The 20,028-nt window shown below is 32.3% G+C and overlaps 1 long non-coding RNA gene across 3 annotated transcripts in view; it reads right to left on the bottom strand.

Annotated features, from left to right (window-relative positions):
• LOC141511753 (uncharacterized) overlaps positions 1 to 20,028 on the bottom strand; it is a 79,478-nt gene that overhangs the window by 33,305 nt on the left and 26,145 nt on the right. For 2 of the 3 annotated variants that reach the window (XR_012475386.1, XR_012475385.1), the window contains exon 4: positions 1,200 to 1,254. The exons of the other annotated variant lie outside the window; for it this stretch is intronic. This is a non-coding gene — a long non-coding RNA (uncharacterized LOC141511753). The remainder of the gene's footprint in view (positions 1 to 1,199; positions 1,255 to 20,028) is intronic. 3 annotated transcript variants of the gene reach the window in all.

Raw genomic sequence — 20,028 nt, 5'->3', positions numbered from 1 at the left:
AATGCATAAGTGGCCAATATATATATATATATATATATATGAAATTATCTAGTACTTGAAAGATGAAACAGAATTTTCAATAATCATCCAAAATAGCCAAATATTAATAAATAAAAGAAAATTATGAAATTTCAATTAAAACACACAATCAAGCTTTCATGCATTTAAAAAAAATGACAAAATGTTGTTGTATTTGAGAGCCAATCCAACCTTTTGTTTTAGCAAAAGGAAATTCTACAAGAAAAATGGTACTATATCCAAAAAAAAACTATTAAGAACAATTAGTCAGTCAATTAGCATTTCTTAAATGCCTATCATTTGTTAGACTCTCTGCTGGGTACTAGGAATATGAATGAACAGGATAGTCTCAAGAGGTTGCAGTTTAAATAACAAAAGTTAAAAAGTAGGAAATGAGGGTGGAGTTTCCTAGCATGTGAAGGATGAAGGTTAAAGGAGTACATTTAGGTTGCAAATAAATAGATGGCTGGTCCAGGAGCCCTCTTTAATTGGTGGTTTTAAGATTTCTTTTCTTCACTTTTATTCAAAAGGGCCCCAGGAGCAGAAGAAATTTGAGGGATATCAAGCATCACACAGTTTTTCAGAATGAAGGAAATTCCTTTGGGTCCAATTAAGAAGTCCAAAGAGGTATAACTATGTGGGAAATGAATGAAATGTATAAATAACCTACTAAATCATTATTTATGATTTTAAAAATAAAATTAAACTTCTAATTTCTACATTTCTAGACTTGCATACATGTATATATGTATACACATATATGCATATGCATATAATTAAATAAAATTTCCAGGAACAAGTATAAATATTCTAATAAATAACAATGGTAAAAGAAAAGGAAAAATAAGATACTCCAAATGGAAATGGAAATGGATGTGTCAAAGCTTAAATGATGTATTTGGGGGGAAAAAAACCGGTCTGTACTGTTTCCCAGACAGTTCTGTGCCTTTATTTTTAAAATATCACCACATTGGAAAATTGAATGATGAGGTCTACTTTCATTGGGGGAATTTAAAAGATGCCCTAAGAAATTTGTGGGGGTGGTGGGAAAGAAGTTGTGGTACCTGAAACATTCAATTGTAGGCAAAGAGACTACAAAGAAAAACTTACACATTTGTCGAGACTTTGATGAAAGTGTAGATTAAAGCAACAAGACCACAAGAACACCAAGGGAAACTAACCTGGTCTCAATATCCTTCATCTTTGACTCCCAAAAAGTCAATGCTTACTCAGACACTGAAAGAGAAAATATCATTCGGGATGTAAATTTCTAATTTCTTACCATGATCAATCTGATGATTCCCTTCTCCTTACTGAGTAGGGTAAGTGTTTTGCTTCATTCATGTCTGACTTTTAGGGACTTCTCTTTGGAGTTACTTGGTAAAGATATTAATTAGACTTCTTTGCCATTTCCTTCTCTGGATCATTTCACAAACGGGAAAGCCTAAGACAAACAACATTAAATGACTTGCTCAAGGTCACACATTTAGTGTCTAAGGTGAGATTTGGAAACACAAACCTGCATATTTTTGACTCCTGGTCTAATACTCTATCCACTATAGATGACCCATAGTAAGCAAAAGAATCTAGATGACCCATTGATTAGGGATAGAGAGCTAATTCAGGAAACATTTATAAACTGATATAGCATTGTTATTTACTTGAAATTATCTTGCAATCAAATCAATTTTTCTTTGATTTCAAAAATCACTTGAAACATTATGACAGAATCAATGATGGGCACTCTAACTTTTGGTTATGAATATTTATTCATCCATAAAAGCACAGTGACCCTAGGAAGTAGTGAGGGGTCCTAGAATCATTTGATGATAGGCTTATGAAACTGATAGATGGCACATTGGATAGAATAATAGGCATGATGGCAAGAAGACACTAACTGGACTACCCTAAACAAGTCACTTAATGTTTGTCAACTTCAGTTTTCTCATCTGTAAAAAAAATAAAAACTTAAAGATAAAATTCAATGTACCTCAGTCTTTTTCTAAGTACCAAATAAAATAAACTATGTAAAGTAAAACTTAGAAGCGTTATATAAGTATTGGCTATTTTTATAATTAAGAAAAAACAAATTTAAATAATAAAGGCGAAAATGGTGATTGAATGAGAAATAAAAGAACAATATGCCTTTTCCCTATCACTGATAAAATCTGAGTCATTCATCTAGAGCTCTCTCTTTTCTTCAATCCTACCCTTCAATTAATTACCTCAACGCACTCTGCTCATGTTCTAGTTTTTTCCAAATTTTTCTCCATCTCATATTTTATGCTTTAGCCAAAGTGAATTCTTTGCTATTTTTATATCCTTGCCAAATCTTTTTTTTTACTTTTTTTTCCAATGTATTCAGATTATCCCCCAGTCTAGAGAGCATTCCCTCTTTCTTTGCCTTCTGAATACACAGTTTCTTTCAATAAATGGATCTGAGGAGAAATTGATCCTGTAACCCCTCTTCACAAGGTAACAGGATCTTCCGTCAGCAATTACTTTTGCTTTTTTTGCATAGATTTGTATTGAATTTCTCTGCAGATGTTGTTTTCTTCTGGAAAAAAATATATTCTCATTAAAGTGAGGATCAGTTTTTTCTCTTGTCTCTAAATCCTAAAGTGATTGGGGAACCCTAATTTTTTTTTAATCAATGAACTATGTAACTGAACTGAATATACATTAAAAGCCAGTATATGGGTCAGGAAAACAAGAGATTTAAGGAATATGTTTAGATCCTTTTTGCTTACTATTAGAGTTCTACAACCTTATGTATAAACATTTATACTCCTTTGGGGTTAGAGTCATCATTATTATCGGTTTCACCTTTCAAGTTATTTATTTTTCTTGTCTTTTACCTTGGTGGTATATTAGCATGTCAATACTTGTCCCCATGTACATGCATGCATGTACATATGTATATAACTTAAAATGACATAATTATATATCACATAATATATGTTTCTAAGGATATAGGTACTTAAAATGATTTCTTCTGCTGCTAAATGCTTTTATACAGTCACCATCATAATCACAAATTATTGCCCTTTTTCCTGGCCAGTTTAATTCTTATTTTTGAGTTAAAGCCTTTAGTTCATGAAAATTAAGGAATTTATATGGAGGGTGGACAGAATGACATGATAAATATTAAATTACTCATCATGCAAGATTCTGTAGCAGGTCAGACACAGGTTACCTCTAAAAGGAAGGAGTGTTTCCTATGACTACATAAACTTCCTATAACTCACCTTCAAAAATGACAGAGGTCAATTTGATGAGTATGTCTGATACTTCCTGTCTTTTACATTCCTTTTTCCATAGTCACTGGTACACACACACCACACACACACACACACACACACACACACACACACACACACACACACAAACATAAACAGACAAATCCTCATTCATAAAACTAAACTACTCATTGACAATGACATTCTGTTACTTCTCCCTATCTATATATTCCCTTTAATGGAATTTTGAAGAGTATTTCTATGACCATAACAATTATAACAACACCTTTCCATTTAATAGTCTGGACTATGATATTGAATAATTGCTGACCTTTACATCTCTGAATTTCATTTTTCTTAGCTTCAAAATCAACCAGTTGGATTAATGATCAGTGAGGTCTATTTCTGAGTTTCAAATATGTTAATATTATTATTCAATTCATTCAAATAAGCTATTCTATTCAGTTTAATTTTTTAGAACTCCTGTGTGCTGAGAATATAAATACACAAACACAAAAATAAAACAAAACAGCCCTTCCTTTAAGTTTGCACTCAATGGGTAGCTATAATATGAAAATGGAATCATTAAATCAGTGACTGTTTAAGTTTTATTAAATAAATTAAATATTTTATGAGAGAGAGTAGTGATGAGTTAACTTTAACTTTGAAATGAAAGGGTTAAGCACCCAGCTTTGTGTGGAAAGAGATCCCAGACAGAGCGTTGCTAACATAGGCATGTTTTTGTAAACTGACCTTGGTATGACTGTCTTCTCAGACAGAACATAACCTTGCACCATTATTTCTAAGGCCCCTTTGCTTGCCCTCCCTTCCTCTCAAACTCCAATTTTGAAAACTTTCAAAATGGAAAATTCCCTAGTCTATGGGGACCTGGCTAACATCCAAAAATCTTTCTTCATAAGCATCCCTTTTCCTTCCATAGTCAATCACCTTTCTTAACTTTCCTTGTCTCCATGAACTTATGCATAAAAACGACTGGCTATAAGAGGCTCCTGCCTACATGAGTTCTCTCACAATTGTGTACAACTGGCGGGGGGAGTTGCTACAACCTTTCTGAGACCCTTCCTTTAATAGTGGTATCACATATGAAGTTTGGAGAAGATTTTTACTACTACATTATAGCATTGGGCGCAGTATTTGGACAGAGCCTTGGAGGAACCAAAGGATTGGAAGAAACATGAATGAGAAACAGTTATATGGTGGTAGCTTGTGCAAAAAAAAAGTATGAGTTGCAAATTTTGTGGAACCAGTTAAAAAGGTCACTTCTTTCTGTGATGTACTGAAAAATGCATTGGTGCATTGTGAATAGAATCCAAATAATAATTATTAAAAAGTAGCCTGGAGTCAATTGTTGAAAGACTTTAAATTTCAAAAGAGGAAATTGTTTATTTTGTCCTCTGAAGTTTCTTGACCAGGAGAATGACATAGCTTTTGGGGAATTTTTTTCGATTTAACTATTTTTATCTATTTCTTTTGTCCCACTGTGTGCAATAGTAGTTTTCACCAAGCTTTTTCTTTTTCAGGGTATTGAATTTTACATTTTTGTCCCCCACTTCCTTCCTTCCCTCCTCCCCTAACAGAAAGTAATCTATTATAGGCTACACACAGGCTCCATACTAAACATAGATCCATATTAATTCATATTAATCCATTTTATTCATGTTGTGAAAGAAGAACTAGTTCCAAACCGAAGGGAAAAAACAACATAAAACATGACAACTTTTAAAAGTTGAAGATAATCAGCTTTGGTCTACATTTAAATTCCCACACTTCCTTCTCTTTGGAATGGTATTTTCCATCACAAATCTTTTAAAATTGTCTTGATTATTATACAGCTAAAATTAAGCAAGTCCATCATAGTTGATCATCACCCCATGTTGTTAGTATATACAATGTTCTTTTAGTTTTGCTCATTTCACTAAGCATTAGTTCATGCAAACCTTTGCAGGCTTTTCTGAAGACATGTCTCTCATGATTTCTTTTTTTTTAATTTTTTTTACAAGGCAATGGGGTTAAGTGGCTTGCCCAAGGCCACACAACTAGGTAATTATTAAGTGTCTGAGGCAGGATTTGATCTCAGTTCGTCCTGCCTCCAAGGCCGGTCAGTGCTCTATCCACTGCACCACCTAGCTGCTCTCCTGATTTCTTAAAGAACAAGAATTTGCCACAATTTTTTCAACCATGCCTCCATTGATGGGCATCCACTCTGATTCCAATTCCTTGACACCATGAAAAGAACTACAATGAATATTTTGTACATATGGATTTTTTTTACCCTTTTCCATGATCTCCTTATGACTTAGTAGTGAAAACCATATGATTTGACCAACTCTTTAAGGCAATTATTTTTTGAACTCTACATCATATGAAGTCTCCTTACTCCTAACATATGGATTAGAAAAAAGGAAATATTGGAAACAGGAAAAACAATTAGGATGGTACTAGAAACAGACAAGGCAAGGTGATTGGAGAAAGAGTCTAAAAGAGGTTGGTCATTGTTTGGATTCTCACAAAAACCTGCAAGTTTTGTAGCATATAGGTATTTTCTTTTATTAAATAAGTGATTAGACTGAGGCTCAATGTAGTTGAGAAACACATTTTACCCATTCAATAATTGTATGAAAATAGAATCTATAAATCTTAAACTGATGAGTTGGCTTTAAATTCCTATAAAGGTCTTGAAAAAGATAATTAAAAGTATTAGTGAGCATCCAGCAAAGGACGCAATGATTACAAAGGCCTAGTGTGATATTATCAATGACAGATCAATCTATCTAATTTCACTTTTTTTAACCTGGTAAATAAAATGGGAAACCAGGGAAATGTTGTAAATATAGTTTCCCTAGCATTGAAAAAATTATTTGACAAACCAGTTCCTATTAGTATGTGAGAAAATATATATTGTGCATTAATAAAATCAATTATAATTTAGTTGAATGGCCACATTCAAAAATGCAATCATTATTGATTCAATGGTAAGTTGACAAGAATACATCAAGGATCTGTGTTTAGCCCTCTGATGTTCAACTTTTAAAAAAAAATATGCTTCTGATAAAGACCTAAATGCCATGTTGCATTTTTCCTTCAGATTTTCACATAATACAGTCCTGAAAAGAATAGAAAACACAGTAGATGACAGAGGATCAAGGGAAAATCTTGGTTAGGTAGAAAATGACCTGAATCTAATAAGGTAGTTTTCAGTAAGGATCAAGCTGAAGGTTTCTAATTGGGTTAAATAATTAAATTCAATAGCATAAGATGGAAGTAACATGGTTAAATAACAGTTTGCATGATGAAATTCTGGGGTATTTTGTGTCCATTTAAAATCTGAATCAGAAAGCAAAACAAGAAAACAAAAACTGAAATAACCATTTGATCTTGAGTTTTCTTAAAAAACAGCTCTAGGAACCAGAAGACAATTGACCCTACTTTTTCTATCTTTATGAAACCAAAAGGAGAATGTGAGATTTGGATCGGATTTGGAAAGGACATTGCTTAATTAGAAAACTTTTAGAAGAGAGTATCTTGAATAGTGAAATGTCATAAGTCTGTGTTACATCATAATCCAGTGAAGCAATTAGCAATATTTAGCTTAGAGAAGACTTGAGAAAAGGACTAGAGTTGGGGGCAAAATAGAGTGTCACATTGAAGATTCAATAAAATCTGTTGGTTCAAAAGAGATAATTTTAGTTTTGAAGCTGTTTGAAAAATCTTAATAATTAGACTTTTACAAAAGAGAAATGAGGGACTTCAGTTAATATCAAGTTCTTTTACACGAAGTGTTCAAGTAGGGTTGGATTACATTTGTTGGGTAGAAGAGGCTCCTTTGACATATGGTTAAGACAGGGTAGCTATGGTTGTCTATTCCTCATATTTTATTTTTTTTCAATGTATTATTGAATTTGAATAGCTTTCAGTCCCAATACATGTAAAAGTCAACACATAGCTTCCAACAGAATGGTTCAGCAGACCCATCGTTTCCACTCAGAGGTGAATCAGTAGCTCTAGTCTAAAAGGATAATGGTTGCTCATTATGTTATCTGCAGAGGATGCTCATTGTATATTTTCTAAAGTATTTAAATGAGAAAAGTTCAAAGATTTTATACTCTTATCTCTAAAAGAAAGAAGGGAGAAGGTTAAGTGAGGACAGGGTAATATAGTTTTCTTACCATTTATTAATAGATAAGCTGAAAAAAGAATGATGCCCCATCCCTGCTAGTAATTACATGCTAAGATTGTGAAAAATCATCATTCTAGAAACCTATTCTTTTTTTTTTAAAGACCTTTATTTAAGCACATTAAATCAAAAGCCCTCTCCTCTAGAAGAAATAAATAAATGAGTTTTCCTTTAGATGATTCAAAAAATATTCACCATCTTTTTACATAGAGAAACATGAATTATTCTCACTTGTAATTAAAGATGCCCCAAGACTTTCCTCAGTAGTGTATATTGCTACTAGAGTCAAATAATGATTGTGTTGGATTTTTATGAGTTATGCCTGCAGCTGGAATCATCAGGTGTCCATTGTGAAGATAATATTTGAAACTATATGCTATCTATGGAGGTTAAAACAAGCCTTAGGACAGTAACTATTAACTAAGCCAAAGATACTGGTAATAAGAAATCATATGAACCACCTTAATGAAATCTATTCTGATGCTAGAGGTCAGCAAATGACTGTTTTTAATTTACTGATTTTACTCCCTCCATTAGAATAAGTTTAGGAATAACAATATGTTCTTAAAACATTAATATACTTTGTGATAAACTATTGGGATTATACATGTTCAGTGAAAATTTAGGTTCTAGAAGAAACAATTCAATCATCTACTTTAATCATTTTAAAGGAGCATTTTGGCACATATGAGTTTAAATTTTGCAATTTATAATTTGTGATCTTCTTTTGTATCTTGCTGATGACTTAAAAATCAGAACTTGCTCTCAAAGAGAAATGATAATTTTATTATCTTTAAATCATAAGTTCTTAAAATGTGGTCCTCCATGAATAAATTTTCGTGAATCCGGACTTATTTAAAATAATACATTTTTATCTTGACTAAACATTTTTGCAAGAAGGGCATCCATACGCTGTGGATAACTAGTCGGTAACTAACTAGTAAATAAATGTTCAGTTAACTAAAGCTAATACACCCCAGCCTATTTGTGAGTAGAGTAAAAGGCACAAGCCCAGTAATCCATTTGGAATTAAGTAAACCGTACCAGGGACTGCCTCCATCTGGTTCTGCCAAAGATCAAATGCTCACGGCTGGGAGAAGTCACACATATGGATTTAGTGCTGATAAGAACCCCATAAATAAGCTTCTGAGGTCATCCATCTTGAACTACTCGACAGCCAAATGACCTCGTTCAATCTATATTCTTGGGGGAGGCAAAGTCCATGCAAGAGAAGGAATGTGAAATCTCTAGGTCCTTTCTATAATCCATGTTCCTAAGCACCCTATTCTAATTAGAGAGAGCTGTGTTACCTCTTCTGAATGACCTAAGTGTAAAGGAGCACTTATAGAAAGTGCTCTATAGTTTTAACAATAAATCCCTCATTTTTGACCCTCACCCTTCTGTAACCCTTTAGCACCAAAGGGTTGTATATGGATTACTTCTCAAATAGGTGACAGCACAGGGGGTGCTCAGACTATAAAGTCGATACTCTCTGAACTAATCTGGTAATATCATAAGGGATAATACTGTATATAGTGTTTTGCTAATACCAAGAGAATTTTAATCAAGGGATAATTTCTAAGTTTTAATCCTGAGCTATTGTAATTCAATTGTGAAGGAATTTTGAGGCACGGTTTTCTAAATAGGCAGGAGAAGACAAGAGGAAAAGGTATAGCAACTGTTTTACTTTACTTCGCTTTTTGGTCTAGTCTTGTGGTTTTATTGATTCAAGGAGTTTCTATTAAAGAAGTTCCTCAATCAGTGTAGAGAACAATTCTACAACTGAACAGTTGTAAACCATTGCCCTCCGGCACTGAATTGAATCTGTATTGCAACCAAGACTTCCATTTAGCTCTTTCTCACTCTGAGGCTATGTTCCATTCCTCTACACTACATTGCCTCTTATCTTTGTGGGCCTCCTAACACATAAACGAGATAGCCTCTTCCAGTCCATTACTTGGTAATTTAGTAACTAGTAAGAATGGGCGCAACATTTTCCCAAGATATTGTGTGTAGTAACACTGAAGTTACAGAATCAATCTACAGGCATTTATTTATTTGTTTTTAGCACATGCCAGACCTTGGGTCTTGCATTGGAGATATAGAGGAAAATGAACGCAATTCTTATCTTACAGGGTCTTGCAATATGGAAAATATGCACATATGTATCTGTAGACCCTGCTTGTCTTGTGTAATCCAACACACATGATAAGCATGATTCTTTCATACACTTTACACCATTTCCCCATCTTTACTCCTTCCCTCACATATCCATTCTTTCTTTCTCTTTAATCCATTACCTCTTGACACAATACTAGCAAACCTAGGTTTTCCCACAGAGAAGGCAATTACTACTCTTGTTTTTTTTAATTTTTTTAGATTTTTGCGAGGCAATGGGGTTAAGTGGCTTAAGTGTATGAGGCTGGATTTGAACTCAGGTACTCCTGATTCCAGGACCGTTGCTCTATCCACTGCACTACCTGGTTCCTTCCTATTACTACCCTTATATTCTCAAGTTCCCAGTGGGTAATCCATATGGGTTTTCTAGATTGTCTGCCCATAGAGTATGTTCTAGAATAGGATAATTCTAAGAGGAAGAGGGAACAACTAGAAGTTCAATGGAATAATCAAAGAAATTATTGATGAAGCCTTGAACTAAGTAAGACACTTCAGATGTGTATATGTAGATGTGTATCTCTGTTAGATGGATGGGTGGATGGACAGATGGATAAGATAGATAGATAGATAGAGAGATAGATAGATAGATAGATAGATAGATAGATAGATAGATAGATGATAGATAGATAGATACAGACAGACAGACAGACGGATAGATTTAAGTACATATCCATAACTTAGTACATTAATATCTTCATCTATAAGGAAAAAACCTTCTATTTTCTGAAATCTTTCCCTGTGAAACTCTTCCAAGTGAATGACTTCTTTTAAAACTTGTTCATTCTTACCCTCTTTTTATTCCAATAAATGTTTATTTCTGCAATATAAACCATAATCATGAAGATTTCTAAGATATTTTCCAAAAAACAGAAAACTTTTATCTATTGCCTTTACAATCATCCTTAATAATATCTCCACAGTGAATAAAAAAGGAGAAAATTAATATATCTTCCATCATAGTTATTATCATTATAACCCAGTCATTCAACTCCATCAATCTATCCTTTATCACTACCTTTATGTCTTATCTATGATCTTAGTAATACTGGCCTGTAATTTCTTAAATCAAATGTTTTTGTTTGTTAAAAATAAACATGATCTCTAACATTTGTTTATATATTATAAAAATTTAAATGATTATTTTAAAGCATCCCCACTTTTGGAATTTAAAAACAGGTGTTTTAAAATTTTAAATTTAAAAATAGGTTTATTTTTCACTGCTTTTAAGCTAGAAGGAGAGAAAGAGAGAGAGAAATAGAGAGATGGATAGATGGATGGATGGATGTGGATGAATGAATCATTGACCCAATGTCCAAACTTATGAAATGGAAGCATGTTGGAGAGTTGGATCCTGTAATTTAGCTGACCAATCCTTTCAAAATACTACATTATACAATTATCAGTCTGTTTGCAGAGATGAAATAGGGACCTGCTTTCTTCAGGGAGAATGTTTCATGGACAGAAGATCAATTACTTTTTCTCAGGTGCCAGAGTGCATTAGAGGAGATAACTCATTTTTCTTGGGTACAAGATTTAAGAGTAAAAGCCTTTTGTATCTTTCCTTAATTCATCTTCCCTCCACAAATCTATATTTTAGCAAGATTGGGCAAATTCCTCATTTTTGACCCTCACCTTCCTGTAACCCTTTTAGCATGAAAGTGTTACATATATATTACTTGTCAAATAGGTGACAGCTTAGGCATAGGTGATATATACACATATATATTTATGTGTTTGTTTACATGTTTAGGCATTGTGGTAACAATTTACATGATATATGATAAATAATTAATTTCTATAAGAAATAAAATATACAAGAACCTTATTAATCTAATGTTTATAATCTAATTTAAATAACTTGTTTTCATCTCTACCACAGATTTATTTTTTAATTTTTTTTTAAGCAATGGTATTAAGAGTGACTTGCCCAAGATCACACAATTAGGCAATTATTAAGTGTCTGAGACCAATCTGAACCCAGGTCTTCCTGAGTCAAGGGCCATTGTTCTGTCCATTGCACCACCTAGCTGCCTCCAGATTTATTTTTAAAGTAAAGTCAATGATGGTTAATATCTAATTACCTTTATATAACATAAATATTTAACTGTTACTTTTTAAAATTCATTTTCACTCCCTCCCATAACCTTCCATTACAACAATGTATATTAATATTCAAGAGAAGAAACTCTGGCTGGCTGGGCTGGGATAACTTCCATAGTTTTGGGAATGCTCATTGTCCCCTTTGTTATGACTATGCATTTGCTTATGTTGTATTCCTTTGGGTGTGATGGCAGAACCCTTCCATCCCAAAGCATAGAGGGACCATTTATGCTCTAACTACTGTCTCTTTACTAAATATATATCATTAGATTTTGCTGTCTTTTAAAAATCAAAAAGGGCAATCCCAACCCTCAGAACTCTTTCTTCTATATGCTTTCATGTATAAGACTAACTAATATTCCCACAATAGAGTCCAGGAACGGGGGTGCCCTTTCCTCACCCAAGACCTAAATTGATTGCCCCTTAGAGAAGCTTGTGCTTGGAATGATAAGTATCTGTTTTGTCATTTTTTTTTCCTTTGATAGAAAAGCAGCAAGTAGTTTCCTGGTTCTGGCTATCTGAGCAGTGATATATCTGCGGTTTGTATCAAATCATAGTTTGAGGCAAACTGAATGAAAAGGATGGAGGCACCTGCAGAAAAAATATAATAACCAAAAATAAGACCCCTTCTGCTGTGGATTGGACTATATTCATTGAAAGTAAAATGGAAAAAAATACCTTATAAGCAGTTCTTACAAATAAGCAGGTTGCACATGATGCAATTGGGTCTGTATACAAGCTTCTCAACTGATTGTAATCATTTTATCATTGTTTGTTGCTTAGCATTCCTCATTCTATGGGGAGAATAGGATTTCCTATTTCATACCTAAATTGTTTTTGCACTCTGGATGCTTTCTAGCATCTTCCCCTTTCTGGGAAGAAGGAAAAAGGTAATTTCCTCCCCAATAATCAGAGATATGGAGAGAACTAGAGAACCTGGGTGCCTAGTTCTCTTTTAAAGGGGTAGGCAAGCATAAAAGAATGAAACCAGAGTCAAATGTAAGTAAAGCTAAAGTTCAGGTCTGGTGAAGGTAGCCAGACCTATGGCCTTGCTTAATGGTCAGCAAGTTGCTAAATTGGACTGAAATGACACAAGCAACTGATTGATCACTATAACTTAATGATTGCATCAAAGCTAATTGAGGGAGAAGAGTGACAGACTCTTTCTAAAGAGAGATCCTCATACTTGTTACATATTAGAGGAACAATAAAATATAGAATCATCTTCTCCTTTCAGTTTTGAACCCCTATCCCATTGAGTATTTTCTTTTCCATTGATTTTTTTAATTAACTGATTAGTTTGTTTATTCACTTGCATTGTTTATTTAATGGAGTAAATAATTCTTTTCTTCATTTAATCAAGTGATAATGGAAGTTTGTACATGACTCTGGGAGACATGAACTGACTTAGGTGTATGTCTAAGCTAGACTTCGATTCCCTGAATTCTTTTTACTTTCATATCTTCTACTCTGACGACAAGATAGTGTTCAGTCAACTTGAGAAAATGAAGTTTCCAATTTGGGCATCTGACTGAAGAATTCAAGAGTTTCAAAGTCTGCTGCAAGCTAGACAGAGAGATATAATTTCTTCAAGAAAACAATCAGCACAACAGCCCTTGTTGTGTTTTCAGGATTACCTTCATTTTTTTTCAAAATATTGAAAAATTGAGGTAGAAAGGTTTGATTTCCTTCAGATTATACAACGTTTGCCTGAAGTTCAGACTTCTTTATGTTGAAATACCTCATTGCCTCCTTTATGACATTATATCAAAATTTGTTTATGCCCACTGATCAGCATTTGATGGGCACATGCTCCTTTAAAGGCCTATTCAACCTTACTTTAAAATAGAATCTTAAGATCCCTGACAAAAGAATATCTAAGAGTAAAAGGAAGATCACTGATGATATTGCACAAAGATATAACCATTGTTGTGCCTGCAAAAGTCATCAGGTGCTTAGGTCTCTGTTCTTTTCTGCATATTAATCAACTTATTGTATTTATTATTAATATATGACAAAGTAATATATGCTGATATAAAAGTATATACATGCACTTGAGTGTGTCAGTGAAAGCTCACAATCCAGTTCCCCAGGCTCATATGATCCCTCCTCCTGCAAACATACTCAATTTTATGCATTAAATGAGGGGAGAAAAACCAGCCTCAAAACCCAGACTATCCTTTGGTTTAGAAATTGCCCGTAGGCAGTCTCAAATAAGGAGAAGATCTAGGTACAATTAGGTTACTTGCAAGAGTCATGTCTTCCTGTTCTCTCAGTTCTATTACTCTCTCTGACAGAATGCGAAAATTGAATGTCTCCTTCAGGATTTTCTCTGTTTTATTTTCTTCATGTGATGAGTTGTTTATAGAACTCTCCAATATACTTCCTATCTATAACCTTATCTTTCTGCTCATTATTGTGCATTTACTTGACAATGTAATTAAAAAATTAATTAAATTAAAGTTATTATTATTTAAATTAAAATTATTATTATAAAATTAAAATAAAAATTAATTAAAAAATTAATTAAAACCAACTCTTATTGGTCAGATACTATTCTTTGGGACAATTTTACAGCACAGTTGAAAGGTTATGTTTTATATCACAGGGTCCATTCTTCTTGTGTCCAGTATTTCAAGGACCTTTATTCATAAAATCTCTCAAAGTTCCATGTAATGGGATTATTTGTTCTCTGGGGGGTATGACAATTATGCCTTCTGACCTATTTGTATTTTCATATGCTTCCTTAAAAGTAAATGGGACCTATATATTTGTATATGCTCATGTAGATTTAGGGTGTAAAGGAAATTAGAGGTCATCTATTCTAACCCATTTATTACACAGATGAGAAAATTGAGGATCAGAGAGGCAATTGTGTCTTTTCAAATGTGATTCAAATAGCATTGGATGAGGCAGAATATGAAACCAGTTCCTCTAATTCTGAAGCTATCATTTTTCCCGTTGTATCGCATTGCCTCCCACTTTAAACTCTCTTGGTTCAGCCTACCAGATCTTTCAAATGCTTTCATTTAAAATTTTATTGAAGCTCTTTTATAATTGCATTAACCTACATCACCTTCCTAGTTTGAATTGATATTTGATTAACATGATACATTTATAATTCATTATTAGGTAGCATCTACCCATTTTATGCATGACTATTCTTTCTTAATGATTTTTTAAAAAATTTCCAATGATTTATTAAACATTAATATTTTATATACATTTGATGTGATGTCTAGTATATCTATCTAATACATTAATCTCCTGGAACTGCTCACTTCACTATGCATCACTTTAAGTCTTTTGAGATTTTTCTGACATCATTCTGCTTGTCATTTCTTATAGTAAAACAATATGTCATTATACTCATATACCATTTCAATTCAGGAAGTTGTTTCTAGTTTATTCTCAAAGTGTTCCTAAGTATAACATCATATGATCTGCAAAGAGTGATAGTTTTGTTTTCTCATTTCCTAAAATAATTCCTTTAATTTCTTTCCTTCTCATTACTAAAACTAACACTTCTAATACATTGTTAAATAACAGGTGATAATGAATATCCTTGACTTACTTATGATTGAACTGGGAAGTTTTCTACCTAATCAGTATAGCTAAAGCCTGCAGATGATTTTAGATAAATATAACATCATTTTAAAGTTAAGTTCCATTTATTCCTATGTTTTCAGTTTCTTTATATGATTTTTCTTTTTCTTTTCAATTTACATGCTAAGATCGTTTTCAACAATAATTGTTGTAAGGTTCTGTGTTCCACATTTTTCTCCCTCCCTTCTCACCCCCCTCCCCTTGACAATAATCTGATATTGGTTATACATGCAAAGCTGTTAAATATTTTCATATTAGACATGTTGTGAAAGAAGGATCAGAACAAAAGGGAAAAATATGAGAGAGGAAAAGGATAAAGTAGGAAAAAATTTTTAAAAATTGAAAAATAGTTTACATTGGTCTGCATTCACATTCTATAGTTACTTTATTGGATGGGATAATATTTTCCATTACAAGTCTGTAAGAATTGTCTTTTAATTACACTGAGAAAAAAGCTAGGTCTATTATAGTTAATAATGACACAATATTGCTTTTAATGTATACAATATTCTTCTGAATTTACTGACTTCACCCAGCATCAGTTCTGCCAAATCTTTTCATACTTTTCTGTAGTTTGCCTGTCCATGATTTCTTAAGGAATTATAGTACTTCATCACATTCATATACCACAATTTGTTCAGCTATTTCCCTATAGATGGACATTCCCTCCATTTCCAATTCTTTGTCACTACAAAAAGAACTAAAATGTTGTATGTATGAGTCTTTCTCCATTTTTTATATAATCTGTTTTGGATAAATGGCAGTATTGGATAAAAAAAATAGTCTACAGAGCTTTATTGTCATTTGGGCATAGTTTCAAATTGCTCTCCAGAATGACTGAATCAATTTACAACTCCACCATCAGTTCATTACTGTCCCAGTTTTCCCGTATCCCTTCCAATATTGATCCATTTACTCTTTTTTGTCATGTTAGTATAACCACATTCCATATCACTCCTACTCATAGCGAACCTCATGATATGACTGGTTTCTTTTAGCTAGTATTTTAATTTTTTTAGTTTAAATCAGTATCTATAATTTTCTTTTTCTGTTTTAGCTCTTCCTGACTTAAATATCAGCACTATATTTGGTATTTGATAGGTCTTCTTTGCTTATTTTTCCAAATAGTTTATATAGCATTGTGATTAATTGTTCTTTAAATATTTGGTAGAATTTGATTGTAATCCATCTGATCCAAAAGATTATTTTTTAGAAGGTCATTAATGGTTTCTTCAATTTCATTTAGATTGTCAAATTTAATGGCATGTCATTGAACAATGAAGCTCCTAACAATCTCTTAATTTCCTCATCATATTCTTTGCATTACTGATACTAATAATTTGATTCTTTTCCCTTATCAATCTGACTTAAATAATTTCTATATTTTACTGCTTTTTCATAAAACTAGTTTCTAATTTTATTAGTTCAGGTTTTCTTACACTTTTATTAATCTCTGCTTTGACTTTCAAGATTTCCAATTTAGTTTTTGTTTAGTGATATTTTACTTTCTTCTCTTTTCTATTTATTTTAGTTATATATCCAATTCACCGATCTGCTTTGTAGCAATGAATTGTCAATAGTTTACATGACTTGTCCTTTGATACACTTATTATTTTTGAATTTCACTTTTCATTTTCCATTATTAAGTATACTTTTAAATTACATTATGATCTGAAAAGGATACAATTGCTATTGCTGCCTTTTCGCATTTGGCTCTGAGGTTTTATGTCCCAGGTCATGAGTGCCATGTGCTACTGATAAAAAGTTATATTCTTTTATATTCCCATTTAATTATCTTCAGAAATATATCATATCTAAAATGACTAGAATTCTATTCAGTTCCCTATGATTTTCTTTTATTTTTTTCTAATTCTGAGAGGGGAAAGTTGAGGTCTTCCAATAGTCTGGCTTTGTTAACTATTTTCTCCTGAAACTCATCCAACTTCTTCTTTAGAAATTTAGATCCTATACCATTGATTCTTATATATGTAGCATTGATTTAATTTTAGTTTTTCCTTCCTTATGTCTTCTAATTATAGCTATTTTTGCATTTCCTTTGAGATCATGATTGCTACCCCTGCTTTCTTTACTTCGGTTTAAGGATAGTATAATAAATTTTTCTCCAACCTCTTACCTTCATTTCTCTGCCTCAGATGTGTTTCTTGTAAATGACATATTGCAAGATTCTGCTTTTTAATTCATTCTGATTTCTGCTTCAATTTTATGGGTGAGTTCATGCTATTTATATTTATAGTTATATAACTAAATATGTGCTTCCCTTTGTGCCATTTTTTTTGTTTATCCCCCCAACCCCTTATTCTTTCCCTCATCACAAGTATTTTACTTTTGATCATTGCCTTCCCCAATCTACTCTGCCTTTTATCAGTTCACCATCCCTGTTCTATGGTGAAAAATGAGAAAGCAACAGTAACAACAAAAGAAAATGAACATAGGGGAGGCTAGGTGGCATAGTGAATAAAGCACCAGCCCTGGAGTCAGGAGTACCTGGGTTCAAATCTGGTCTCAGACACTTAATAATTACCTAGCTGTGTGGCCTTGGGCAAGCCACTTAACCCCATTTGCCTTGCAAAAAAAAAAAAAAACCTAAAAAAGAAAAGAAAACGAACATAACAAGAAATCATGGTGACAGAGAGATTAAGACACAAGTTCAGATGGTAAAACTGTCAAAAGACCCATAAGCAAAACTTAAAAGCAAAAAAAGTAATTTAGAAAAAGCATAACATGAATTACTGTAAGAACTAACAAAAATGATTTTCAAAATCAAATAAGAGTGACAGAGGAAAAAGTGTATACCAAAATGAAAGCAATGGAAGAAAATTAAATTAAATAAACAACAGTTGCCTAAAAAGGTACACACTTACTGAAGGAAATAAGAACTTAACAAATGAAACTGGCTAAGTGGAAAAAGGCACAAAACTTCACTGACGAAAATAACATCTTTGAAAAGAGGAATTGGCAAGTATTTTTAAAGTGTGCAAAATTTCACTGAAGAAAAGAATTTCTTAATTATAAACAGAAAAGTAACACCTAATGATACTATGAGACATAATTAAGCAATAAAAATTCAAAAAAATGAAAAATTGAAAAAAAATTGAACTATCTCATAGAAAACTGATCTAGGAAATAGAACAAATGATTTAATAAGTATTGGATTATCCGAGAGCAATGAGCAGTGAAATTAAAGAATTTTCAAGGAAAAATGATTTGATAACTTAGAAAATTGGTGTACAATCGAAATTGAAATTCTCTACCAATTTCCTCCTGAGAGTTATTGCTAAATGAAACTCTCTGGAATGTTATAGACCATTTCCTGAGTGTGAAGGTCAAAGAGAAAATCCTTCAAATAGAAAGCATGAAACAATTCAAATATCACGGAGGAAGATATAAAGTTTAGCAGCTTCCCTAATAAATAGTAAAACTATATTCAGTTTTCCCCTTTCAAAGCTAGATAAATCTCACTATAATAAATCTGCAAATGAAGACAAGAACATCAATAAAATCTTAGAAAAGTTACAGATCATAAGTCTTTAGAAAACTGAAAGGAAATAGAAAAGAGTTCACCTATTTCTCAGTTATATATGAATTCTTTACAAAAAAAATTTCCATGTACTAAGGTATAAAAACCTCATACCAAAATGAAGAAAAGTAGAACCCTTAAACGTAATAAAATTATATTTAACAGTTTTAAAAACAGATTTTTTTCTGTTTCCTAATTGTGGCTAAATAACATCATCATAAAAAATGAGTCAAGGAACAAAATATAGAAATAGCAATAATTTTAACTAAAGATAAGGACAGAAATGAAAACACTCCAAAATTTATGGGATATAGCCAAAGCAGGAATTAGGAGAAATTTAATATCTCTGGATATTCTCTTTTATTAATAGATACGACAGATAAAATTTTTCTTCTTGTCCTAATTTACATAGCATATCTATCACCTTTGATGTCTAAATGATATTTCTATTTTGATATAGTCTTGGTAAATGATATGAAATCTTATTATATGCCTAGTTTTTGACAAAAAATTTTCAATTTTTCTAATATTTAAGTTTTATCAAATAGAAAATACTTGTCCCAGAAATTTTGGTGTATGTATTTATTACAAACTACAGGAGTGTGGTAATTTACTATTGAATAATGTTTATCTAATGTATTCCTCTAATTCAATAATGCTTTTGAACCAGTTCCAGATTATTTTGTTTTTAAAAATTTGCATTTATTATTCACTGGGCAAATGGTTCTATTATTTTTCTTCTCCAGTATTCTTCTTGGTTTAAATATCATTACCATAGGTGTTTCATGAAATAAATTTGGTAGGACTCATTTGCCTATTTTGTATCCAAATAATTCATGTGGTATTTTAATTAATTGTTCTTTAAAAGTTTAGTAGAATTAAATTGTGAATCTAACTAGTACTGAGAATATTTTTCATAGCAACTCATTGATGACTTAATTTCTTTTTTCTATGATAGGCTTATTAAAGTATTGTACTTTCTCTTTTGTCAATCTGAACAATGTATAGTTTTAAAATATTCAGAGGCACCTAGGTAGCCTAGTGGATAGAACACCAGCCCTGGTGTCAGGAGAACCTGAGTTCAAATCCTGTCTCAGACACTTAATATTTATGTAACTGTATGACCTTGGGCAAGTCACTTAATCCCATTGCCT

The sequence above is a fragment of the Macrotis lagotis genome, chromosome 2 (genome assembly GCF_037893015.1).
Source record: "Macrotis lagotis isolate mMagLag1 chromosome 2, bilby.v1.9.chrom.fasta, whole genome shotgun sequence".
NCBI lineage: Eukaryota > Metazoa > Chordata > Mammalia > Peramelemorphia > Peramelidae > Macrotis > Macrotis lagotis.
This window is presented reverse-complemented; position numbering and strand designations above follow the sequence as displayed.